Raw genomic sequence first — 17031 nt, 5'->3', positions numbered from 1 at the left:
CTGTGCCTCCCCACCTGGCGCTGGGCCAGGGGACCTGAGGCTGTGCCCCCTGCCTGGTGGGGCTTGACGGGGGTGGGGCCAGCTGGGTCTGGATCTCACCCAATGGGGCTGGGGCCAGCCGGGTCTGGATCTCACCCAATGGGGCTGGGGCCAGCCGGGTCTGGGTCTCACGCAATTTCTAGGCGCACGCCGGTGGGAAGGGACCTGACTCTGGGTCCCCCAGCATGCCCCAGACTCTGACAGGAGGAAGATTTTCATATATATTTTACTAATTTTCTTTCATCTCTGACATTTCTATTGCAGAGAAAGGACAAATAGCAATATTAAAATATTTCCTCTAATTAATTCCCTTTCAATGTGTACAAATTTCATGCACCGGGCCACTAGTGTTAATAATAATGATATGTGAGATTTAAAATTTATGTATTTGACAACAGTAACACAAGAGCCTGGGATTAAGTTAGTGAAATTAAGGCACTGTATGGTTCCTAAGGATTTCTGAGGAAGAATTTAAGTGCTATTGTTTATCAGATTATAGGAAGTCAAGTATGTTTATTGAGATATCTACAGTGTCCTCTAAAAAACACACACACATCACTTCTCGGCCTTTTGGCTAAGATCAATTGTAGCACCTGTCCTTATCAGTTTAATGTCTGGTACTTCCTCTATCTGAGGACCTTATAGTAAATGTAATTTTGGAATAGGGAGATGGAATAGGAGCTTGCTCCGTCCACTCCACACATCAACCCAGTATTGCAGTACCACCAGGAATGGTGCAAAACAAACAAACAACAAAAAAGAAACAGCAAATAAATATGTATCCCTAAAAAACTAATGGGGAGGGATGAAAAATAAAAACATTTATTTATCAATCTAAAAAGGGGCAAGAGATGGTGGGAATGACTCGGGGGGGGCGGTGTCAATTGTGGATAAAAAGGAGACATATGTAAACTTTAGACAATAAAAAAATAAAAAGGGGCAAGAGAAGAGACATAAAGAAATAGTAAAGCCATGGGGGAGAAGCTCCAGTTCCACTGAGGATGTAGAAAGCCAGAGAGCTGCACTCTCACCTTAAAAAGAGTAAAAGTCACATAAACTACAAAAGCATAACTTTTCTCAAGCCCTTAAAAGCAGCAGTTTCAAAATAATCAGAGGCTTAAAACAATCAAGAGGCAGAATGTGAGCACTGGCTCCCCTAGGTGAGACTTCAGGAGAAAGAGATGTCAGGAGCCATATAGCAAACGAGAAAAACTCAGCTAAGATGTCTAATAAATTTCCAACAACTAAGTATCAGCCAGCATGACAGTATGGGAGCCCAGAGGTCACAGAAACAGGGGACTTTGCCCCCATGTGAAGGTCATTCTCCATGCTTCTCCACTTGGTGCTTGTGAGAAATGCTGGGAACAGGGAGGTAGACCCGAGGATGCCTCCCTCATTGGTGCTGACACAGGGGAAGGGAACAACCATCACTGTAAGAAAGGCACAAAGCCCCACCAATAGCCTCTCCTCTTTGGGAAAAGCAAGTCTTAATACAGAGAAAGACCACTGTGGTTAGGGAAAGCATGGAAGAAAAAAGCCTCCTACTCCTAAGAAAGATTGAGGAAGAGGGCTTGGGTCCTAAATTCCTGTGCCAATATTATTAGAAACCAATTCCAGCATGACAGCAGGCTGCATCTGGGAATGGCTGAAGGCATTTCCCTAAACCCGAATAGAATACATTAAATTGATTGCTTGGCTGCCAGACAGCTAAAGGGCATCTTAATCTACATGTTATTGCCACCTACTGGCCAAACACCTGAACAGCCGTAGGCTAATTCCCCCATTCTGACAATGGACTCTGTATGAAACCCTGACCCTTTGAAGAGTAGATCTCCACCTCGCCTCAGGACAAATTGTGTTAATAAAAAGCATGGGGTCCAGAGAGGAGGAGAACTTAGAATTTAGATCTTAGTTTCCTTTAAGCTAAGCTCCTCTGACCCCCAAATGCCTTTCAAAATTATGCTTCGTCTCTGGACTCCTATTTCATCTACGCACAGCCTTATCCAGATGGGCTGAACCCTTCTAGATGCTAGAACAAGAATCCCGGCATTAGAGGTCTCATATACTAGGTGAAGGCAGAAACTCTGTCTTGCGAAAGACCTACCAACAATACAAGAAAGAGTTTGGCTGCTACAGGAAGGAGGCACAAGACCCCTGAAGAGTTGCTACCTTGTTTCCTAGGTGCTGACAGTCCCACGCTGTGTGTTTTCACATGGCTCCATTAATGGCCTTGACCAGGACAGCATCATCCCTCCATTTTCTAGGCCAAAAGGGTCACAGGCTGAACCTGAAACTAATAAAAAAAATGTATGTCCATTGTAATTGAAAAATTTTAAAATGATTTAAATTTTTTTAAATGTCACAGGCTGGGGCCTTCCCTAAACTCCACATTTGCATATCTACACACTGACCTTCTCTGTGATCCTCATGCCCATGAGTGACTTGTGATCTACTAGAAGCCCAAATTCATCTTCTCTCATTTTCTTCAAATCTGATTTCGTGTCTGGGCTACATCCATTTAGAAGCTTTGCAACTCATGCTCCCAAAATATCATGGGCTACTTCCTCCTACAAAAGTTAATCTAATTGATCTCCTATCAGGCCATCTGTTTTGAAATGGCATTTACTATGATTTTGTTAGTACACTCAAGAAATGAAGCTCCAAAGCCATTAACTCTACCATTCAATTCCTGGATCCATATTCAAAGAACCCAACTTAAAACAATGCAGCAAATACAATCAAAGGTATAAGGGAATGATAAAATTTAAAAGGTTCCAATGTACAAATACGAATATGATAACTGATACACATCATAGATCATCAAGAAATGGTGAAGTTTTTAGAAAAGTAACGTTAGAGAGGAGGATATTCATACACTCTCAAAGAGCAACTCACCAAATGACTAATTGTAGAAAGAAAAAGCTATGTCTTATAATAAACAGATCTGGTAGGCCCCTCCATTGAGCCAGACACATAACCTGTTCTCTGCAAATAAGACAACATCACCAGGAAGCAAGACGGTGGTCAAGACATTCAATGGATATAAGAAATCATCTGGAAGTATTTCAGTGTAGAATTATGACTCCACTAGTAGTACAGAACCTGGCTACAAAGTATAGAAATGTTTTCTGTAATCAAGGCAGTTACAATACAAAGCTGAAGAGAGGAGGAACTTTTCTACTCATCCCTCAGGTTTTATGTTACATAACTTTCTCCAGGTAAATGCTCTTCCTTTGCATTCCCTTAAAACTATCACCACCTCATGAGATGGACCACAAAGATGATCATTGGTGCACACATCCCACACTGTCCTCAAATTTAAATTGGGGCTGCTCTCCTCCTCACTTGTCCCCTTGTCCCGCCTTCCACTTCTTTTTCTTCCTTGTGGGGTACATCCTCAAAGGGTATCTCTCTGGCACTGCCCCACTCCACGATTGGCTGCTGGTGGGAGGCTGTTCCTTTACCCTCATTGGTTGCTGAGGGGGAGGCACATTCAAGGATCTAGGGTCATGATTAGGGTTGTCAAGGGTCTGGGTAAAGGGTCAAGTGTTAAGGGGTATGGTCAGAGGTCAGAGTGAAAGGTCAAGTGTCACAGGTCCAAGGTCACAGGCCATAGGTCAAATGGTCACAAGACAAGGGTCAAAAGCCAAAGGTCAGACAGGACACAGTCAGTCAGGGGTGAAAGGGTGAAGGTCAAGAGTCGGTGGTCAAGGGTGATAGGTCAGGGCTAAAGGTCAAGGGTCAGGTGTGAAGGGTCATTATCCAAGGACCTAGGGCAGTGATGGCGAACCTATGACACGCATGTCAGAGGTGACACGGGAACTCACTTTTTTGGTTGATTTTTCTTTGTTAAATGGCATTTAAATATATAACATAAATATCAAAAATATGTCTTTGTTTTACTATGGTTGCAAATATCAAAAAATTTCTATATGTGACACGGCACCAGAGTTAAGTTAGGGTTTTTCAAAATGCTGACACGCGAAGCTCAAAAGGTTCGCCATCACTGATCTAGGGTCTAGGTTTTAGGATTCAGGGTCTAGGGTTAGGTTTCAGGTTAGGGTTGTTAGGGTTCTCAAGGGTCCAGATGAAGGAGCAAGCGTCATGGGGCAAAGGTTAGTGGTGGGAGTTAAAGGTCAGGTCAGGAGTCAATGGTCACAGGTCAGCATTATATTGCAAGGTCAAGGGTCAAAGGTCAAGTATCAAGGGGTAGAAACAAAGGTCAGATGTCAGGGGTCAAAGGTTAAGGGCCATAGGTCAAATTGTTCGGGTTGCTAAGGCCCAGGTGAAGGGTCAAACATCAAGGGGTAGGGATAAGGGTCAAATATCAGGGGTCAGAGGTCAATGGTCATAGGGCAGATGTTATGGATCAGGGGTCATGGCTCAGAGGTCAAGGGTCATAGGTCAGCATTAACCAGTTAAATGCCACGCGTCCACAACAGAAACCATCCCCACATGCCATGATATTTTAAATTCAATGAAAAAAATCAATTTGCAATGAACATTATACAAATAAATATATTACAATTCTAATGTTATTGAATATTTTAAGCTGAAAATTCTCACACACAAAATGATTTTAAAGTTGGTCAGGGCTGCCACTTGGGGAAAACATTTTTTTAAGACACAGCTGGCATGTGGGGAAGGTCCACCGCTTGCGTCTACATACGCTTATGGCGTACAATGAGTTAAAGGTCATGAGTCAATGGATCAAATGTGAAGGGTCAGTACTCAAGGAACTATGGTCTAGGTTCCAGGGTGCACGGTATAGGGTTAGGTTTCAGTTTAGGGTTGTTAAGGTTGACAGGGTTGTTAAGGCTCTGGGTGAACGTCCAAGAGTCAAGGAGTAGGGACAAAGGTCAGACATCAAGGGTCAAATGTGAAGGGCCATAGGTAAAATTGTTAGGGTTTTCAAGGGTCCACATGAAGGGTCAAGTGTCAAGGGGTAGGGGAAATGTCCAGACAACTGGGGTCAAAGGTCAAGGCCCATGGGTCAAAGGTCAATGGTCAGAGGTCAAGGGTCAAATGTGAGGGGGTCACTGTTCAAGTATGTAGGGTCTAGGTTCTGTGGTCCAGGGTCTAGGGTTAGGTTTTGGGTTAGGGTTTGTAAGAGTGTTAGGGGTATTAGAATTGTCAAGGGACAGGATGAAGGGTAAAGTGTCCAGGGTTAGATTAAAGGTCAAAGGTCGGGAGTTAAAGATCATGAAGAAAGTGTCAGGTGCGAAGGGTCAGCGTTCAAAGAACTAGGGTCAAGATTTTAGGGTCCAGGGTCTAGGGTTAGGTTTTGGGTTAGAGTTGTTAGGTTGTTAGGCTTCTCAAGGGTTAAGTTCAAGGGTCAAGCATCAAGGAGTAGGGTCACTGGTCAGAGGTAAGGGGTCAAACATCAGAGGTTAAGAATCAAACGTCAAGAATCAGGACACCGATAAAAGGTCACGGGTCTAAGGTCATGGAAAAGGGATCAAGGGTCAAAGATCCATGACCCTGAGGCACCTTGGGTGGGTGAAAATGGGGACCACACATCAGCTGCAGAGACCGTCCTGACTCCCGATCCAGCTCTGCTCCTCTGCTCCATCCCAGCCGAGGGAAGCGCGGAGGCCTGGTTCTGGCTTTTTTGCTGGGCTGGGTGGCGGGTGACTTTACGTCCTGCAGTAACGGGAACTGGCCAGCAGAGGGCGACAGCCTCCGCCACCTCCCAAGGCAGGCAGCTGGGCTGGGCGGAAACCACACCTGGTTCCCCTTCAGCAGGGGCAAGGGGGAGGCTGAGGGATGGCTGTGGGGCCAGGTGGGCACCCAGCTGCCCTGGGAGGCCTGTTCTGCCCACCACCCTGCAGACGGGTCCCCTCTGGTGGCCGCACTGCGCAGGCTGAGCCCTCCAGGAGCTGGACTCAGCTCAGACTGGGTGCTCTCGGCATTTCCTCCTGGGAGAGGGGAGGCTGGGTGTGGGGGCGCAGTGCCCACCTGGTGCCTGCACCCCTCTGCCTAAGAGGGTCCACCTCCGGCCCCTCCCAGACTGGTTTGAGGACCTGGGGCTGCAGGCAGGACCTGGGGAGCTGGTGACCTGTGGGGCTCGGGCTCAGCCACGGCTCAGAACGAATGCGGGAAGCCTGCTGGTTTGCAGAACCCGAATCAATTTCATTTCGAGATAAAACAATATGGGCCAGGAGAGGCAGGCGGCGAAAGGCAGGCGGGGGAAATCATGGCACTTTGTAATCTAAGCCACAGACGGCGAGGGGAGGGGAGGCGGCATGTTCCTCACGCAGGGCCCTCGCCCCAGTGCAGCTGGGGGACTCCGCCAAGGTTACCAGCTGGGAGGGACCTTGGGACAAAGAGAGCAGCCGCCCGGAGGCACTGGTGCCGTGACCGGACCCCTGTCTGCTGGGGTTGGAGGAGGGGGTGAGGGGAAGGGTGAAGCCCAACAAAGCAAATGGCCCCTTACCCAGAGGTCACAGGTCAAGGAGACAGAGGCTCTGGGCGGCCGAGGGTTCCATTTCCAGCTCCGACCTTTTACTGCTGTGCACCCTCCAAGGAAGAAGTCACTCGCCCTCTCTGTGCCGCAGTAGCTTCACCTGTGCAATGGGCACGTGAACAGGGGGGCGTGGCCACGTGGAAAGCCGGAAGTGCAGCCTCAGGAAATAGACCTCTCCTTTTGGGGCTTTTATTTTATTTATTTTTATTGATTTCAGAGAGGAAGAAGGAGGCAGAGAGAGAGAAATAGAAACATCAATGATGAGAGAGAACCATTGATTGGCTGCCTCCTGCAAGCCCCCCACTGGGGTTGGAGCCTGCAACCCGGGCATGTGCCCTTGACCGGAATCTAACCTGGGACCCTTTAGTCCACAGGCTGACGCTCTATCCATTGAGCAAAGCTGGCTAGGGCTCCTTTGGGGGCTTTTCCGGGTTCTGGGAACACCTGAGCCCTGCCCTCAACTCAGCCCAGCTCACAGGTGGCTTCCCTAGCTGCTTCCTGGTTGCCATGGTGTCAGAGGAGGAGGAGGAGGGCAGATTTCTGAGAAGCAATCACAAAACACACACCAGTGGGCTCCTCCTTGCTCACTCTCTCTCCAATGTCAAAGCCATCCATTTGTGCAGCTGGGCCGGGGCCTCTTCCTAGCTGGGAACAAAGGAGGTCAAGGAGGCAGAGGGTCCAGAGAGTAGGTTTTGGGACCCCAACCTCACCCAGCAGATTTCCTGGACCCGGGCTCCATCACCCTCCTACAGTTCCCAGACCAGGCCGGCTCTTTCCTGCCTCCCTGCCTTCGCGCATGCAGTTCCCTCCATCTGGAATGCCCTTCCTCAGCCTTCAGGTCCCAGCCAGCTTTAACTCACCTGGAGAATCTTCCCTGAGTTTCTTGGGGCTCCCCCTGCATCCTGCACCCACTGTGGTCACAGCCATTTTGTTGATGATACTTCCAAGGGCAGGGAGATCTTGGGGATGCTACTTTTGCTTTTGTACCCTAGCACCTGGCACAGACAGGTGCTCAGTAAAGCCAGGAGGGAGGAGGGGGGAAGGGAAGGGAGCAAAAAAACACCTCTCGTAGGATAGGAGAGGATCTGGACCTTGAGCACCGGGCACAGGCCTGGGCAGAAGCAAAGCCCACCCCCTTCCTGCCGCCTCCACTTGAGCCTGGGCTCAAGCACCTTCTGCCTCATCCCATTTGGAGATGTCTGGGGGTCCTCTCTACACCCACAGGCCTGTGTCTGTTGTCCCTTTGGAGGCAAGGTCATCACACCAGGAGGCAGGCGTGCACTTGGCTCCATAAGGAGCTCCCTGTGTTGGGGAGAATTGGGAGAACGGCCTCCATTCTTGGAAATCTGGGAATGTGCAAGCTTGCAAGGGCTTGAGGGATGACCCTTAGCAGGGCACTTCAAAGTGTAATGACACCAGGGTGCAGACGTGCACTTGACTTCACAAGGAGCTAGTGTGTTTGGGAAAAAGGCCTCCATTCTTGGAAATCTGGGAATGTGCAAACTTGCAAGGGCCTGAGGGATGACCCTTAGCAGGGGACTTCAAATGGTTTTCACACTGAGTACTTTCTGCACACAAAGGCTTACCTGATGGTCATTATGTAAAACCAATGGAAACTATGCTGCTTGGGGCAAAGTGGTGGGTGTTGAAGGCACTGGGAGATGAGACTAGAGTCCCCTGTCCCCTGTAGCTCTGGGTTCTGGGGAGATGGGGGTTGGGGGTTGGTCCCAGCGGTGGGATGGGGCAGCCAGGAGAGTGGGAGAGCCCTGGGGACAGTTCAGTGACTGACAAGTACTAACTGGTACAGAAGGGCTTCCGTATTTTTAGAACTGCGTGTTCATGCCCGGGTGGCTGGGCCAACGAACTCATCTTTCACAGCAAGAAGTCATTCTGTACACACACACAAAAAAGAAAATATGTCCTTGGAAAAAATCATAATGACCTCAACCTTTAATGTTCTCACATTTTCTTTTTCTTTTCTTTTTTTAATCTTGAAGGAATATGTTAGAGGAAGTGTCTCTTATCTATAGGGAATATTTATATGAATTCAGCAATTCCATCAACTTCTCTTTCTTTTGTGAAATTCAAGTGAAATTAAATTGTATCTTAAAAAAATGAAGAAGAAAAAAGAAAACAGTTCTCTGGCTCTTCCCATTTTATGAAAAAATATAAAGACTTTGGAAAGCTCAACTGGTTGTAAGCGTTTCCCATGGACCAGATGCGGCCCACAGGAGAGGCAGAGCTGGCCCTCTGGGCTATGTCAAGTCCCATCCTAGAGGGCCACCTGGCGGTGAGGTAATCAGCAGTGAGAGCTGGGAGATCTGCCAAATGCCTAGGAGCTGCAGGAGCTCTGGGCAGCCAGCCAAGGAGATGTTTGCTGATATTGAGGATCTGTGATCCAAACCTCAGCCAGGGGACGGGGGTCCCCTGAAGAACATCTTCAAGTTTCCCTTCTTCTGGATATCAGGAGATCAGAACGGCATCAGTTAGGTAAGAACCTTCCTGCCCCTTCTATCTCCTCCCTCTGCAGCTCCCATCCTGGAACCGGAGGCACTTGGGTGAGTGAAGAGAAACACCGGGTAGAGAAGATGCTCTTTCTGTTTCTGGTGGGAACGAGAAGGAAATCCAGTGTTCATGGAAACAGGCCTTCCGATTACTGGAGTAAGATGGTTTGTATAAACAGAAGGAACCAGAGAGCTTGTTATTGTCCAAACTTTACCCTAGAAGTCAATGGCATCTGCCACAGACCTCATCCCAGGGGGAAGGGAAGAGCCGGCTCCGCAGAGAGAGTGTTAAGAGGCATCCAGGGGAGGAATAGAGTTGTGTTCTCACTTCATCCTGTGAGTCTTGCCTACTCAACAAGAATGACGGCCAAGATGAACTTCCTGCAGCCGAGTTCCAGGCTCCGTGTGTCTGAGCCCCACTTGGCTTTCCCACACTCATCTACTTTTCACCCCAGACACACCCCTAATCCAACCACAAAGACCCACTGGCCAAGCCTTTGGAAGGCACGGGGGGGAATTTTCTCAGAGGCACCTTTCTACTCTAAGGATCTGGAGTTAACCCAGTAGGTCTGGACTGGTCAGGAGCATCAAACTCAACTCCTTTAGGTAGTGTTAATTTCCCATGTATATCAAGGGATGTCCACTCCCTGATTGGGGAAAAAAAACCACAGAGCCCAATAAACAGTGCATTATAGCCAGAGACATTGAGAAAAAGAGCTAAGCCCAGCCCAGCCAGTGTGGCTTCATTGATTGAGCATCGACTCATAAACCAAGATGTCACCAATTCAATTCCCAGTCTGGGCACATGCCAGGTTTCGAGCTCCGTCTCCAGTAGGGGGTGTGCAACAACTAATTGATGATTCTCATCACTGATGTTTTTAATCTCTCTCTCCTCCCCTCTCTCTAAAATCAATAAAAACATATTTAAAAAAAAATTTTTTTAAAGAGCTAATCCCAGGCCAGGTGGCTCAGTTGGTTGAAGTGTCATCAGTTGGTTGGGGCACCAAAGGTTGTGGGTTCAATCCTGGTCGGAGGCATCCAGGAGGCAACTCATCAATGTTTTCTCTCACATCAATGCTTCTCCCCCCCACCCCCCAAAAAAAAATCAATTTTATAAAACATATCCTTGGGTGAGAATTTGAGAGAGAGAGAGAGAGAGAGAGAGAGAGAGAATAATCCTTGGACTTGAGCCAGTCATATAGAGTAGCAAAAAGAGGCTTCAGAATCTCATATTAAAAAAAAAAATAGAGAGGAAAGGAAAGTCGAAATGGCTGTGGTCAAGCCAGGGAGGCTGTCCTAGAAAGGGGGAGAAGGGGCAAGTACAAAGGAGTTAAAATTGGGGAGGCTGGGGGAGCAAAAAGACACCACGTATAAACGGAGCTTTTCTGTTGCCAGCAACAATGAGCCTCCCTGTCCTTAGAGTTCAGTGGTCTTCACCATACCCTGATTTCACCGGCACAAATTTTGAAGAACCCAGGGAGAGAACGGGACAACAAAAGGAGTGATTAATCACAGTCCGTCCTCCTGTTCAAGGGCTTGAGGTGAGTTGGAGGCTCAGTAGTCACACAACAATCACTAGTTGATGATGCAGTGCTGAGGTCACAAGTGGGACTCCCCTCCCCCCTCCCCCGGCTTCCTCATTGCTAAGCAGAGGAACCAGAGGGAAAAGCCACCTTCCCAAGCACAGCCATACCATCTACCTCACTCGACTACTTGTCAAGTTCAGTACCAACACAAAGGGGTGAGTTGCATGTACAACTGGAAATGCCCCCCTCGTTTTTATCTCCTTTCCTGGGAGTGACCTACAGCATCCCAGGCAGTCAACAAGGTTGAGATAGTGGCCATACCCAGGTGCAAGTTTCCTCTCACTTTCAGTAGCAAGTACAGGAAGACACATCATTTGAGAGAGAGATTCTTAACAATATTTGGAGTTCAATTTCATGATCTTTATCTCCAGAGAGCAATACTGATTTGAAGACTAAATTAGATAAAGTGGTACTTTTATATTGTTAAATCAAAGGATGCCAATTAAATCCAACTTGAAAGTCTTTTCAGAAACTAAAAACCCCTGTTGTATCTAGAAGTCAACATGTCCGCGGAGGAAGACCCAGCTCAGGGCAAAACTTAACAAAGGGAAAAGGAATCCCTCCTCACCATTGTGCTTTGTGGTCCTAACATGTATGTTTTCAGAGAAATTAGAATTCTCCGGTTCATCACATCCTCTCTTGATTTCCTCTCTTACCCGAATCACTGTAGGAGGGGTTCCTAGAGTGGTCCAGCCATGGTAGGGATGCAGCCATCTTCCCGTGCCAGCACTTGAGTGAAAAAATCAATTCTCAAGGTTTGGAGGACTTAAGCTGGATCCAGGATTGAAAGAAGTGTCCTGGGTCCAGAGCCCACTAACTGATATACACGCTCATTCTGCCTCCAGAGGGATGGGGAGTGGACTTACAGGAGCCTCTTAGCAGTCTGATCAAACTTAGACTCTTTGGATGTTTTTAAATTAATTGATCTTAAATTAATGTTTTAAAATACATAACATTACAGGAGATACTGAGTATATTGATAAATACATGGTTAAACACAGTTCTTATGATTTGGGGGCAGGGGGTTCCCAGGATCCTATGTTAAGAACTCCTACTAGGGGCTGTGAAATGGGGACAAAAGTGAAATGAAAGCAAAGAATGGAGAGATTGAGAAATGTGGTCAACAATCCACCAAAACAACAAGAGGACAGCCCTTAAGTGAGAGTTTGGTCTAGAGCAGTGATGGTGAACCTATGACACGCCTGTAAGAGGTGACACGTGAACTCATTTTTTGGGTTGATTTTTCTTTGTTAAATGGCATTTAAATATATAAAATAAATAACAAAAATATAAGTCTTTGTTTTACTATGGTTGCAGATATCAAAAAATTTCTATATGTGACATGGCACCAGAGTTAAGTGAGTGTTTTTCAAAATGCTGACATGCTGAGCTCAAAAGGTTTGCCATCACTGGTCTAGAGCCTGAACACATCTGGGAAAGCTTCCTTAGGACCAGGATGGGCAGGAGGTATGGGAAGGCTGGACTGGTCCCCTCTCGCTTTGCAGTGTGGTCTCCCACATACAGTCACATATTTCCTTGCAGGGCCCGGAAAATCAAGAAAGAATGTCGAGTGATGATAAAAATAAGCTGAGCGATCCACCCAAGCCGTGTTCTAAGCCCTGTCCTCCTAAATGCCCGCCTTGCCCACCCCAGTGCCCTCCCCCGGAGTGAGGCACCAAGGGCGTCACCCAGCCCCATACCGCCATCATCTCCACGTGCTCACCACCTTGGGGCTGAGAACTGAAACCATGAACTGACAAGTAAATGTGTCCCTCTGCTGTGCAAGACTTGCTTCTCCTGGGGTGTTGGTTTTTTGTGGGGTATTTTTGGCAGTTTTCGATTTATCTGTTGTTTTCCAGCACTAAACTACCAAGAAGCTATCCCTGAGGAGTGAGGCCAAGACCCCGGCCTTCTACGATCAACGACCTTTGAAGACGGTGTCTCCTTTGGCCTCACCTGCTACATAGAGAGAGATGGCATCTTCTGAGTGTGCGCCCGAAGAATGAGCCCAAGAACTGTGACCCAAAATGTGAACCAAAGATTGAGACCAAGTGCCAGCCTAGCTGTTTAAAGAAGCTGCTGCAACGGTGCTCTGAAAAGTGCCCCCGGGAAAAGTGCCCCCCACCGCCCAAGTGCCCCCCATGCCCCCCGCCATGTCCCAAGCCATGCCCCCCGCCGTGCCCCAAGCCATGCCCATGCCCGCCGCCATGCCCTCCCAAGCCGTGTTCTAAGCCCTGTCCTCCTAAATGCCCGCCTTGCCCACCCCAGTGCCCTCCCCCGGAGTGAGGCACCAAGGGCGTCACCCAGCCCCATACCGCCATCATCTCCACGTGCTCACCACCTTGGGGCTGAGAACTGAAACCATGAACTGACAAGTAAACGTGTCCCTCTGCTGTGCAAGACTTGCTTCTCCTGGGGTGTTCGTTTTTTGTGGGGTATTTTTGGCAGTTTTCGATTTATCTGTTGTTTTCCAGCACTAAACCACCAAGAAGCTATCCCTGAGGAGTGAGGCCAAGACCCCGGCCTTCTACGATCAACGACCTTTGAAGACGGTGTCTCCTTTGGCCTCACCTGCTACATAGAGAGAGATGGCATCTTCTGAGTGTGCGCCCAGGGTACACCTCCCTGTAAGAGCACAGCCTGAGAGCCATAAAGATGGCTGTTAAAGTAACTCACCCCAGGGACCAAGTGGGCATGAGGGTGAAAGAGGAGAGGGATATTTCGAAAGGTCCGGGAAGGCTCAGGAAAAGAATCCTACCAGTTGCTTTGAGACCCATCGCCTGACACTTGGACATAGCTCTCTGAAACCAGGCTGCGCGGATTTAAACCCCAGCTCTGCTCTCTAACTACTTTGTGGCCGTAAGCAAGTTGCTTAATTTCTCTGAGCCTTAGTTTCCTCCTCTCTGTACAAGGAATGATGATGCTAATAGTGCTGGTGATACAGGGTTGTTGTGTGGCTTAAGGAGTTAAAGGCCAAGTGCCTGGCTTTCTGGGAATATAGCAAGTGCTTAGTTAGGGGAGCACAGTGCACCTGTCCAGGTGTGACACCTCGCACCTGAACTTAATTGCACCGCTGGACTTAATTGCCCTGTGCTGCTCTTCACCTGCCTGCAAGTCTCCTGTCGCAATAGTTAGGTTCTAACTTATACCTGTGAGCATGGCTAGGTGTTCTTTTCAAAAAACGAAACAGGCGTTGAGATGATATTAATGTCAGTTGGCTGGCTTTGACCCTGAACTACAATTACGTAACAGATTGCCATTGACAAGAGTTCAGTGAATGGTAAAGTGGGATGTCCACTTTTGCAGCCTTCTGTGCATCTATAAAATTTCAAAAGAAAAACTTAAGTACAAAAGAATAGAAAAGAATACATCTGGGAGGACCACTGTTAGAAATGAACAGGAAAGACATTCTCAGCGGATATGTTAGTGGGGATTACTTACAGGTAGCTAAAGAGAGTGCACATCAAAGAGCTTAATTCATAAAAGGGACTGTATCATTTCAAGTCCCTGGAAAGGATATTGGGATGGTGCGGGAGGCATAGAATTAAAGACAGAACTGTAGGTGCCAGGACTTCAGGAGCTTGGACTCACTGCCACCCTTTCAGTCTCCCTCATCTCTCTCCACTCCTTTTTAGGGTGGGTCTCCCTTCCCCCACCCCACTACCGCCTCGCCCCAGGGCCCCTCCGTGTGGGAAGGTCCTTGGCCCAGTGCAGACCCAGCGCGTTGATGGATTGGGCATGAGGAGCTCTTGTTATTTCCAGGAAAAAAAGTGATTGCTAGGAGGGCCTGAGCCACCCCTCTGACCAAGTGTGAAAGACCTTTGCCTCCATCACAGTCCACCACACTCAAGTGGGAGGAGGGTTAGGATTCTCTGCTGTCACGGTTAAGAGGTAACAGGAGGCCAAATGTGGGGTGGCTCCCTGTGGAATGGTGGCACATAAACAGCTTTCCTTCCTCTGAGTCTAGAAGGTAGTTCAGGACAACAAAGGGTGCAGAGCGTACAGAGTCCAAACTGGGCCCAAGAAAAGGCACCTGCAGTCCCCACCAGACCAAGGTCATTGCAGAAGCAGACTTTCAGGACAAAAGAGCTGGCAAGGCCTTTAGGGTAACCCACTCATTTTCCAGATGTGAAAACGGCTAGTTACTTTCTCAGACAGAAGGAGGCCTTGGGGTCTTGGTCTCCTGGAAAGAATGGGAGCCTGGCACCCACACTTCAGGACATGCAGAGAGTGCCTCCTGGACCGAGGGAACCTCGGGAGCCTAGTTTAGGGCATTAGGGGGCCTGTGGTCAACTGTTGATGACAGGTTGAAAATTCCTCTACCCTCATCATCTCTCAAAAAGGAGGAGGGAGAGCCCTGGCCGCTGTGGCTCAGTTGGTTGAGCGTCCTCACGTGCACGGAGAGGTCGCTGGTTTGATTCCCAGTCAAAGTACATGCTTGGGTTGCAGACTACATCCCCAGTAGGGGGCGTGCAGGAGGCAGCCAATTGATGTTTCTCTCTCCCTCTCCTTTCCTCTCTCTCTAAAATCAATAAAAACATTTTTAAAATATAAAAGAAGGAAGAGAGAGAGAGGAAAGACATAGAACAACGTGATGTCCTCCTTCATCTATTTAAAGATCACTTTTAAATAACAAAGCCCACGGTCTAGTGCTAAAGAGTATTGGTAAGAGTGCAAATAGACAAAAAATCCTTTTAGGAAAGAATTTGAGGAACATGGAAATAAGAATGAAAACGATAAAATGATTCAACTTTTCGGCCCACTTGTTCCATGTCTGAAATCTACGTAAAGAAATCAAGTACCGAAGGGGTGGGGGGAGGTTATATAAAGCTGATTATCACAGTGTGACAGAAAAATTTAAATCTCTAACAGGGATCTGATTAAATTTGGACTATTACTTGATAGAATATTACATGATCACTAAAATGTATAGTGTAAAGCAACTATGTTTAACCAAATACTTCTGTAAATAACAATAATAATAATAGAAAAAAATTGTCAACATTCTAGTTATTTTAGGACAATGGACTTATGGGTAACCAGTGGGATATGTTTATTTTTTCACTGGTCTCTGGATTTCCATTAATAGGTTATTTTGTAAAAGCAAAAAAATAATATAATTACGTAGACTTGAGAAACCCCCAAAGTCCTTTCATTTGCTCAAAGAACAAAAAAAAGGGTGGGGTAAGGAGGAAGAATGTCTTCTCACACCTGAACACACCATGTAGAAGATGCCCTCACCTCGGGTACCTTCCTTGGCGATGTGGGAGCTCGCTCACTCCCAGGCCTCCCAGTGGCTCCATGGCAGTGTCAGGCAGGGGCCGGTGCCCTCCCAGGTCACTCAGAGGACTCCTAACACAGACTGGGTGGCAGCCAGCCCTGGGAACATGAAACCATCCATTTGCCAATGTATTTTCTTTTCTCCCATGTAAATGAAACCACAGATACACATCTCTTAATGGCTACTTTCCCAGCAAAAAGCTGGATCAAAGGCTACTCTGGGGAAGATGGCTAGAACGTGATGAGTGTGCCACCTCCCTGCAGAATACCATAATTACTCCCAGTCCCAGCGGCAGTCCCCGTCCAGCTCCTGCCCCGAGTGGGAGAGGGATGTGTAAGTACATACGCAGGGCCTGGGGAGTGGCAGCTGGGAACCTGCAGTGCCAGGCTTGAGGGCTCACAGGTAATGCGATGGGTGGCACCAAGCCCTCTCCTTTCATGGAAAAGCTGCTCTGAGGGTCATTAGGATGGTGATGAGAGGAGACTCCGCCACAGACCCCCTGCGTTGTGCTTTCTTGAGAATTGCAAAAGGACTCCTAAGTCCCCCCAAACCAGGCCAGCTGGGCGACTGGCTGTGAGGTGGGCCAGTGCTATGAAAGGGCTGCCGGGAACCACACAGACTTTTCAGGAAACCAGGAACTGGAGAGGTCATTTTCATGCATCCCCCACCCCCACATGCAAATGACAACTGGAGAGCTGTCAGGAAGGAGCCAGTGACCAATCCTGTCTTGTTTTCCTGTCCTGCTTCCTCATGGCCAGACCTGGCTACACAGCTGGCTACATTGGACTGCAAGCTCTTTGATAACAAGGTCTGCCTAGCACAGCGGACATTCAATGATAATAAATGAGTGAATGCTCAGGGCTTTGGAGGCACTTTTCCAAGAGCCTCCTCCACTTTGCTCCTTACCCTCACCACTTGGTGTCATTCCCAGAACTGGGAGGTGGGGGGAGGTTGAACAGGCTGAACATGGGCGGCCGGGGGCTGACAGAAAGGCATCCCTGACCTTGGTCACTTTCCCCTTAGGCCACAAGGTGCAGATCCTTCCTGTTCTTTCTCTGGCCTCACCTGGGAAGTGCAGCCTGGAGTCAGTCTCTCTCTCTCTCTCTCTCTCTCTCTCTCTCTCTCTCTCTCTCTCTCTTTTCTATATCATATATA

General features: G+C 48.0%; 1 long non-coding RNA gene across 1 annotated transcript in view; it reads right to left on the bottom strand.

Annotated features, from left to right (window-relative positions):
- The window catches only part of LOC107181804, a 21962-nt gene extending 15323 nt beyond the window's left edge, over positions 1-6639 (bottom strand). Inside the window, exons 1-2 of the long non-coding RNA XR_001512510.1 lie at positions 6476-6639; positions 2403-2405 (exon numbers count right to left, since the gene is read on the bottom strand). This is a non-coding gene — a long non-coding RNA (uncharacterized LOC107181804). The remainder of the gene's footprint in view (positions 1-2402; positions 2406-6475) is intronic.
- Positions 6640-17031: the final 10392 nt, after the last annotated feature.

Source organism: Myotis davidii, unplaced genomic scaffold (genome assembly GCF_000327345.1).
Source record: "Myotis davidii unplaced genomic scaffold, ASM32734v1 scaffold1734, whole genome shotgun sequence".
NCBI classification, from domain to species: Eukaryota; Metazoa; Chordata; class Mammalia; order Chiroptera; family Vespertilionidae; genus Myotis; species Myotis davidii.
This window is presented reverse-complemented; position numbering and strand designations above follow the sequence as displayed.